Source organism: Homalodisca vitripennis, unplaced genomic scaffold, assembly GCF_021130785.1.
Source record: "Homalodisca vitripennis isolate AUS2020 unplaced genomic scaffold, UT_GWSS_2.1 ScUCBcl_1473;HRSCAF=5145, whole genome shotgun sequence".
Taxonomy (NCBI): domain Eukaryota; kingdom Metazoa; phylum Arthropoda; class Insecta; order Hemiptera; family Cicadellidae; genus Homalodisca; species Homalodisca vitripennis.
The window spans coordinates 65,014-75,487 of record NW_025777620.1 but is presented as its reverse complement, the minus strand read 5'-3'; the positions used below and the strand labels follow the sequence as shown (position 1 = coordinate 75,487).

Genomic DNA, 10,474 nt, shown 5'->3' with positions numbered 1-10,474 from the left:
ATTTACAATATTTACATAACAACAGGTGAATGTATATTGTTAACATCATTTTAGTTGGTAATGTCCATAAGCCATTGTATTGATACCATCTTCACAAACACTCCTTTTGTCATCATCATAATTTAATGCCAATTTGTTTACTGATAATGTTTTGATATTATGTTTTTTTGATTGAAATAATGTTACATCACATCTTAAATTGACTTTATTATTCAAACAGTTCAGGAAATCATTAAAGTGAATTTTTTTATCTACAACTGATTTTGTTATACCTTTGGCTTTTTTCAATCTATGACCCTGACTTGTTGTAAGATATTCATTATTCATAGTTGTATATGTGTACAATTTAGGTTTCAAACCTATAAATTCTAAAATAGGAATACTTACACATTCATCTTTGAATTTTCCTAGAGTTTTCTTGTTTGTCTCGTCATAACATTTATGATCTTTAGGGTAGTCGGACAAATCAAGAAAGCACTTTAAGTTTGGGTTGAGGAAATCCTCATACACATCAGGAGTGAATATTTCATAAAAAAAGGAATCTGTATCTAAATAAAGTACGTTAACAATCTTATTGGAATAAAAAGGTTTAACTACATTATAGTGAAAATCATACATATGCAATTTAGATAATTCAAGAACAGTAAAACCTATATAGATTGGTTTATTAAAATACAATTTATCCTTTACCATTTCAATGGCTGAAATATTCTCACCATAGACAATTCTGTTCTTGAACCCAGGTTTAGAAACAAGTTTTTCTACTTTTCTGGAATCAGTTACCAGTTCAAGATTAGTACGTTTTCTTATATTTTCAATTGTTTTTCCAAACATAGCATTGTTAAGAAGCTTATAAAATTCTTTCTCAAAGCTATTGTTTGCTTCTTTTCGTTTTTTAGTATTGAAATCTATATAAGGTTTCAACCAAGTGCTTTGATTAAATTTCAATACTCTACGGATTTTCTTTAGTTTTAATCCATGATTCAAAGCTTGCTTTAAAACTAAATAGTGACAAACGTATTTCTTTTTGTGTTCTAAAGTAGTTAGGAGTTTGATTTGCTTTGATCCTGGAGGACATTTGTTTTCTGACAAGAACGGTAAGTCATTGTGTTTGTCATGTAAACGATGAGGATATTTTACATCACACTCAATTATGTAACCAACATCCCCATTATCAGGTACAGACAAAACATCAAATGTCTTAATTTGTTTTTTGGTTAACCATTTAAAAGAATCTTTTGGTATAGGTTTTGACATTGCGTATCCATATAAGTTGTTTGCATCTATATATATTAAAAATGAACTGTCTTTTCCAGGATCAAAGGCGTTACCCATGTAACTATTATTAGATTTTGCATGGCGTTTTACACACTGTGTAATACCACCTCTTATACCTTTCTCAATGAAAAGATATTGATTATAATCTTCAATAAGTTCAAGTTTTACGTTTGTAAATTTTAACATAGCATCAAAAGTAAGACTAGGTAAGGTTAAGTAATGAGCAGGATCCAAATCGTAGTTTGATTGACATACTAATCTAAAGTTTTGAAATACATCACACAAAAGTAATACATCAGTTTTAAGGTAAAGATCACTATATTCACCTAGTGTTTTACATTGAAAACTATTCCAAACCTTTTTAGCATGTTCATAATCTGATTCACTGATGTCATTTAGAGTCATAGTGTTATAGAAACATTCCTTGCTTGGTAACTGAGTTAAATCAAGTTTTTCCCAAGCATCTGTAAACTCATATGGATAAACACCCTTTCTAGTAACTAATGGCAAGTCTTCGTTGTTAAAAAACATCTTTGTATGATTAAATTGGTCTAAGCTTAAATTTTGTACAAGCGAACTTAAACTACTTCCCATAAATCTAAAGCTATCAACAAATCTTAATTTAATTCCACTTTCTGTATGCTTAACAAATGAAATGTATTTTTCTTTGCTATTCGGAATTACTTCAACTTTTCTTTCATCACAACCTAGATTTTTTATTATAAAATGACTATCGTAATTTGAACTTCCGTGAATTACTACAGGAAGAAACTTTTGATTTTGTCGCTTTAAGTTACAAGCATAACACAAAACTGATCTAAAACGTCCTGACAAATGACAGTGATCTTTACAAGGTTGGTTAAAAGTTTCAGTAAACTCCGAATTGCAGCATTCACAATGAGTGGTTGACTTAACTCTTTCTTTTTCTTCCTGAGTAAGAGGTAGCATTGATTTGTTTACATCTAATAAATCACCAATTAGGTTTGCCATGCTTACTATATATTCTACAAATTTTGCCGAGGCATTAGGTCCTCTATACAAATATGGTTCATTCGGTAAGCTATTTAATATTTCATCAGGTAGACTGTCTTTATCGTAAGCAAAATACACACAAAAGCTCATTGGCTCGTGAATAGATTTTACAGTTACATGTTGAGACAACTTTTCTTCAGCTAAAGGCTTTTTTAGAATAGATTCAAAATCGCAATAAGCTACAATAGGTACTGGGTATTTGTAATGAAAATTAGAAAAAGATAAAAAACAACGGTTCGTCCGAATCATCACTGTCAACAGGCATAATAACTTTAATAGGTTTATGTGAAATACAATCTTTTATATGATTCTTTAACTGTGTTTTAGAATTAGATCCCTGAAAGTGTTTAAAACATCTCTTACAGAAAGAAGCTTGTGTTTCATGACTAGTTATCTGAGACCTAACTAATCTAGAAAAATTAGTTATATAACAGTAATGACTTATACCTATATTGTTTGTGAAGAGAAGCAGATCGAAATGTTCCTTAAGCTCCTTGTCACATACCTTCAATGGATAAACATCCTCACTTTCGTTGAAACTATAAACATTAACACTTACATTGGGATTATTCTTTTCAAATTTTTTTACTTGATTAAGTGGTGTGGGAAAACTTATTCCTTCAAAATTGAATTTATTCTGTAAGTTGAGATATCGGTTATTTACACGTTCTCGGTGAGAACCTTTTACATATCGAGAAATGATGGCCCACTTAAAACACTGATTATCATGTAAATTTTTTGGATTTATTACTGCTTTTTTATTTTCAATGATTTGAGGTAGTGGAATATACGTACTACCTCTGAGAGGTCTGTACCTACTAAATCTTACGAGAATACCATCTATTTTATACAGTGTCCAACCACTTCCTTTGTCAAGATACTCGCTTTCTTCTTGAGAAATCTTTCTGTACATTCTTTTAAACTATTGAATCAATTGAAGAGTCATACAAAATCTTTTTATTCTTAGTCTTAAAGGCTCTTGCCTGAGTTTCTTCACTAAGTGGTTTAATATACGTACATTCAAACACAAGATTAAATTTCACTGCACCATTAACACTTAACTGTTGATTTACCAATTCTATAAGTTTTACTTTATGTGATTCTAAAAACAAAGCAATGTCTTTTACCTCATCGCATCCGTTTTTGAGGTAATAAGTTTTCAAAATTCCTCTAAAAGCACTCTTAAGTTCTACAAAAACGTTACCACTGTGACAAGCTTCAAGACGTTGCTTTTTTCTGCTACTTTCACGGTGAAAATCAATTTCCATTGACTCATCTCTTGAAGTGCTTGACAAAGGTCTTTTAGACATTTTTGTGATGAGGATATAAGCAGGCTAGGTTACTGAAGGTCACGAACAAATAAATCTGAAAGTGAGGAATATTTATTGAAAAAAAAAAAAAGAAAATCAATACATAAAGTTACAACTTCGAACTTAATCTGCTTCTCTAAAACAAACTAAAATTCTTATTCTATGATAAAAGGAGTGTTTTTGAATAGAACTAACTAAAATTGTGGTAAGTCATAAAACCTCGAACTAAAATTCTTATTCTAAATTATACTACATTATTTCTAAACCCAAATACACATGTCTAGTTTTCTGGAATCAGTTACCAAATCTCAGCTATAATCTACTTTTATTTCCTTTTTCCTAAATGTTGTGGTTTGTAAACCGTTTTTTTTAATGTTGCTTATTGATTTTAATTTTTTACCATAAACACATAATAATTTATTTAGTGTGTCTAAAGCAGAACTATCATCTTCATTTTCGGTATTCAAAAGAAACACTCCTTTTTTCGAAACCTTCTGCCAAAAGTCCTTAGGACTCTTGCAACTTTTTAAATCTTTAGTTGATGTAATTTCTATTTTGATTAAGTGGGAGCCTTGTTCGCCAGGGGTAACAATTTTATGTCGTTTACTGTTTTTCAAGAACTGTAGTTCTTGACTAATGTATGTTGTATTACTTCTCCTATCAATTTCAAAAAGCGAACTGAAATCATCATCATCATCATCAGATTCGCTAGATGAGTCCGATGAAGATGAGGAACTAGAAGAAGAAGAGGATGAAGAGATTGAACTCAATCTAGATTTTTAAAGCTTTTTAACATTTTTTTCCTTCTTAGCTGTTTTCGAGTTTCCTCTCTTATTAGAGATCTTTTCTTCTTCCTCTGTAGAAGGGCCTGACAGAATCAAGTTTATGCTGTGGATTACAGTATTTACAACTTCACTTGCATATTTTTTTCCTTTTAGAGGTTTCTTACTTAATAATGGTTTTAAAATGGCTATTATTTCCTCGTATGGTCTTATTTGTGCAGCCAGTAGAGGAAGCTTTTCCTGACTTAAGTCGATTGAGTCGGTATGAACATGAGTATGAAAAGCATTCATCAGTTGACTTAGATCGAATACCAAAGCCATTGCATAGAAATTGTTTTTTAATATTTCACATTTCATAAGGCCGTAGATCGTCTTCTCCCACATTTCTAAGGAACTCAAACCAATTGCATATAAATTTTGTATTAATATTACCAAACTGATGAATTCACCTCCAATTTTAGATGTAGATTTCTTTGTATTCTGGTCTATGGCTTCGGAAATCTGCGATTCGTTATCGGATTCCACCATTGGTTGCTCAACGATTTGCTCCATTTTTCTATATTAAAAAGAAAAATAGAATTAGTTCATGTGTTAAACTTTTAAAAATGTTGATTAGAATAATATATTTTTATAAAGTATACATGATTTTAAAATGATTGTTACTGTAAACCGCTAGACCCAAACCCATTTGATCCCCTCACAGTCTCTCCTACGTTTGCAATCTCATATAAGTCTGGATATAATACTACTTCACAAATAAGCTGTGCTATTCTATCTCCTTTTTTTAATAACAAAGTCTTTATTAGAGTGGTTAAATAGAAGAACACACACATTTCCTGTATAGTCTCTATCAACTACACCTGCTCCAACATCAATAAAATTATGAAGAGCTAACCCAGACCTAGGTGCTATTCTACCATAACAATTATCTGGTAATTTAATTGCTAAATCTGTCTTAACTAATTGTCTCTCAAATTTCGGTACTATATAATCATATGCACTTCTTAAGTCAAAGCCTGCAGCTGAAGCTGAACTCCGTTGTGGAGGAAATGCATTTTCAGTTAGACGTTGGAACCCTAATTTTAACTGCTCCACTGAAAAAAAAAATATCTAAATTAAACAACGTATTATTTCAAGTAAAGTTACGATTTTATATAATTTATACTTCATATTTCTTTCTGGATTGCACAGCAGAGAACTTAAGTACACACCGTGAGGTTTACGTTCTCAGATCCACTACACTAGGTGATACTAAACATTTTTAAAAACGTGATAGAGAGCTTGTGTTAATACTGTAAGGTTTCCATTTTCTATCACACTGTTCTAAAAAATTTAATATATGTACCGAGAGCTAACAATTTTCAAACTTTAAAAATTAAAAGTGTAATAGAAAACTTGTGTTAACACCGCAAGGTTTCCATTTTCTATCACACTGGTCTAAAATAATTACTAATAACAGAGAACTTACGTTAACACCGCAAGGTTTCCATTCTCTGCTCTATAAAACTAAGTACTTATTATTATTTTAAAAGTGTAATAGAAAACTTGTGTTAACACCGCAAGGTTTCCATTTTCTATCACACTGACTATAAAGTGAAAGATTACTACTTACTTGTGAAGTGAGGAGCGAACGAGTAGAAGTCAAAAATTGAACTTGATCAACTCTCTGAGGAGGAGAACGCTATATACCCATCCAGAACTGACGTTTGAGGTTAAAGGCGAACACGTGTTGATAGAAAGTTGCAGTTTTAATCATTCTAAAGGTTTAAGGTGGCCACGTGTCGACAAAATGTAGTAAACAAGGGTAAATAAAGGACAAATAAAAATGTGATATTATCAGGAGAGCAGAAGTTGTAAGCATGTTAGCGGTGGATCAAATAATACCACTTCCATTAAAATTAAATTGGTTGTTAGATAAAACATTTATCAGAGGTCAGGTCAATTGATATCAAAGCTTAGTATAATGAATATTATACCAATCATATTCTGAACTGTTGAATCTTTCACACTTCTATCTTTATTGGGGCGTTAACACAAATAAAATTAATACCTCAGTAAAAAGTTATATTTTATATTAAACATATATATATATATACATAAAATTGTTTTACTAGTAAATCTTCAACAATCTTTTTTCTTTCTCTGCCATTTGAAATTTTACTAATGAATTGTACCAATCACCTTCTGAACTGTTGATTATTTCTGCTCTTCTAACTTTATTAAGGCATTAACACAAAAATTATAAAATTATTACTCTCAATTATAAGTTTATGAAAAGTTGTAACCGGTCTCAAATCTTCATCCTTAGAGCTAGCTGCTACTTGAAACTTGAGAGTCTTGTACGCAGTTGTTTGTGTCCGTTGGACGTGAAACCTGTGCTTTGTAATGTTTTGAATCACCCCACGTCCAAGTCGAAGATGAAACGAAAGAGCTCCGAATTCGTTCACCTTCAAGTCTCTCATAGAATATTTGATACCTATTTCTCAAAACTCTTAAATTGTGAGCTTTTCTTTGTTCTTCTGACATTTTAATGTTTTTCTCCGCCAAAGTGGGCTGAAAGTAAACAATAATATCAACTTCCGTGACCTAGAGGTTAGGAATTCGCGATACGAACTGGCGCGTGCCGATAACGAAACGTAAACAATAGTAGCGACCTCGCGGGCTTATCTAATTGTTATTTAATTGAGGTCAATTGCTTTTAATTGAGCTCAAGGTTATCTGGCGCGTGCCAAACCGGAAAAAGTCGAAGGTTATCTTTGATAAGCCTTATCTAATTGATTTTTAATTGGGGTCGGGGTTATCTAGCGCGTGTTTATCTTTGGAATGCGGAAAAGGTCAGAGGTTATCACTGATAAGGACCCCCCGCAGAGAGATAACATTCTGTCCTAGAACCTACAATTTACTACTACTCGTTTAATATGTTATAAATAGTGCAATGTGACTAAAACTGAATAAAATAATTTTCCAAAGAATAATTTACGTTTCCTAGAAAACCACTTAATGTTTTGTTAGTTTCGATATCTTTTGATTTGTATTAACTATTGTGTGTTACTATTAATTATCTGAGATTTAGTAGAAGACGTTTATTATATTATAAATAGTACAATGTGACTAAAGCTGAGTAAAATTATTTTCCAAAAAATAATTTACGTTTCCTAGGAAACCACTTAATGTTTTGTTAGTTTTAATATCTTTTAATTTGTATTCAATATAACGTGTTACTATTAGATTGCTGAGATTTAGTAGATAGCGTTTAATGTATAATAAATAGTACAATGTGTTTAAAACTAAATAAATGAATTTTCCAAAAAATAATTTACGTTTCCTGGGAAACCACTTAATGTTTTGTTAGTTTCGATAACTTTTGATTTGTATTAACTATTGTGTGTTAATATTAGGTAGCTGAGATTTAGTAGAAGGCGTTTATTATATCATAAATAGTACAATGTGACTAAAGCTGAGTAAACTTTTTTTCCAAAAAATAATTTACGTTTCCTGAGAAATCACTTAATGTTTTGTTAGTTTCAATATCTTTTAATTTGTATTCAATATTGTGTGTTACTATTAGATTGCTGAGATTTAGTAGATGGCATTTAATGTATAATAAATAGTACAATGTGACTAAAATTGAATAAAATAATTTTCCAAAGAATAATGTACGTACCTAGGAAACGACATAATGTTTTGTTAGTTTCGATATCTTTTGATTTGCATAATTATACTGTGTTACTATTAGTATACGGAGATTTAGAATTAGGCGTTCAATATATCAGAAATCGTACAATGTAGCTAAAACTGAATAAAATTATTTTCCAAAGAATAATTATGTTTCTTAGGAAACCATTTAATGTTTTGTTAGTTTCGATATCTTTTGATTTATATTAACAATAGTGTGTTACTATTAGGAAGCTGAGATTTAGTAGAAGGCTTTTAATATGACATAAATAGTACAATGTGACTAAAACTAAATAAAATAATTTTCCAAAAATAATTTACGTTTCCTAAGAAACCACATAATGTTTTGTTAGATTCAATATCTTTTAATTTGTATTCAATTTGGTGTGTTACTATTAGATTGCTAAGATTTAGTAGATAGCGTTTAATGTATATTAAATAGTACAATGTAACTAAAACTGAATAAAATTATTTTCCAAAGAATAATTTACGTTTCTTAGGAAACCATTTAATGTTTTTTTAGTTTCGATATCTTTTGATTTGTATTAACTGTTGTGTGTTACTATTATTTTGCTGAGATTTAGTAGAAGGCGTTTAATATATCAGAAAGAGTACAATGTGACTAAAACTGAATAAAATAATTTTCCAAAGAATAATTTACGTTTCCTAGGAAACCACATAATGTTTTGTTAGTTTCGTTATCTTTTGATTTGCATAATAATACTGCGTTACTATTAGTTTACTGAGATTTCGAATTAGGCGTTCAATATATCAGAAATCGTACAATGTGGCTAAAACTGAATAAAATTATTTTCCAAAGAATAATTTACGTTTCTTAGGAAACCATTTAATGTTTTGTTAGTTTCGATATCTTTTGATTTCCATTTACTATAGTGTGTTACTATTAGATTGCTGAGATTTGGTAGAAGGCGTTAGTAGTATACTTTAGCCGTTCCTGGGACAAAGCACCCGAGACCGGTTCTGGGACAAACCGTGTGAGACTGAATCTGGGACAGAAAATTGTTAGAGAGCGACTAAGAGTGTGAGTACGGGTAGTTAGAACCGCGCCGCGCGAATCACCACGCATGTCAGTAGTATACTTTGGCCGTTCCTGGGACAAAGCACCCGAGACCGGTTCTGGGACAAACCGTGTGAGACCGAATCTGGGACAGAAAATTGTTAGAGAGCGACTAAGAGTGTGAGTACGGGTAGTCAGAACCGCGCCGCGCGAATCACCACGCATGTCATCGCTGTCCCGCCACTGCGCAGACACCACGCGTTGTTACTGTAAGTATACAAGCAATCGGCACGGCTGCTCTAGATTTTCATCGTACCAAATACCAAACTGTTTGTCGTTGGATTTTTGAAGGTATCTGGCTCCTAGAGAACCAAGTGTTACTACTTTAGAATCCATCAACTGTTTCATCGATTGCTCTTGAGGTTGTACTTCTGGCTCATCATGGTAATCTACATCCTCAAACGTTCGACGATCTGATGCTTGAGGTTGAAATCTTACCAACTGTTTTCATACGGTTTTGACTACGTATCTTTTGTGTTTCCAACTCTCTATGTTGTTGTTCCCTAATGGCTCTGGTGATTGGTTCGTACTTTTTCCATTTTCACGAACAACTTCTAACTCTTTAAAATGGGTCTGGGCAAACTCACTTTGTAATCTCCGGTTTAACTCATTCAACTTTCTAGCTTTAGAAACAGTGAGCGGTCGATCATGTGTTATTGATATGTTACGATTGGCAGACGTCTCATTAGCATTTGATGATATAGTATTTTTGTTTGAGAAGTTTTTTAATTCATCCTGTTCAGCACGTTTGAACTTTGCAGCCAAGACACTCTGAATTTTTTCAAGTCGCCTTGCTTCTTTTGCATCTAGTTTATTCGCCATGTTGTATACTTATGGTAATAGATACAGAGTTTTTCTTCAAATCTTATAAGTCACGTTTACACTGGAACGTCAAATTACGTTTATGAACGTCAAAATACGTTTATGAACGTCAAATTACGTTTATGAACGTTAAATTACGTTTATACTTAAACGTCAAATTACGTTTATGAACGTCAAATTACGTTTATGAACGTTAAATTACGTTTACATTTAAACGTCAAATTACGTTTATGAACGTCAAATTACGTTTATGATCGTCAAATTACGTTTATGAACGTCAAATTACGTTTATGAACGTCGAATTACGTTTATGAACATTAAATTACGTTTATAAACGTCAAATTACGTTTATGAACGTCAAATTACGTTTATGAACGTCGTTACGTTTATGCACGTCAAATTACGTTTATGAACGTCAAATTACGTTTATGAACGTCAAAGTACGTTTATGAACGTCAAATTACGTTTAAGAACGTCGAATTACGTTTATGAACGTC

The 10,474-nt window shown here is 31.6% G+C and overlaps 1 long non-coding RNA gene across 1 annotated transcript; it reads right to left on the bottom strand.

The window, feature by feature from the left end:
• Positions 1 to 3,239: 3,239 nt before the first annotated feature.
• Positions 3,240 to 6,359, bottom strand: LOC124371490. Its single transcript, XR_006923246.1, has 3 exons — positions 6,015 to 6,359; positions 4,852 to 4,958; positions 3,240 to 3,675 (listed from the first exon to the last, which is right to left on the bottom strand). It is a non-coding gene; the product is annotated as an uncharacterized LOC124371490 (long non-coding RNA).
• Positions 6,360 to 10,474: the final 4,115 nt, after the last annotated feature.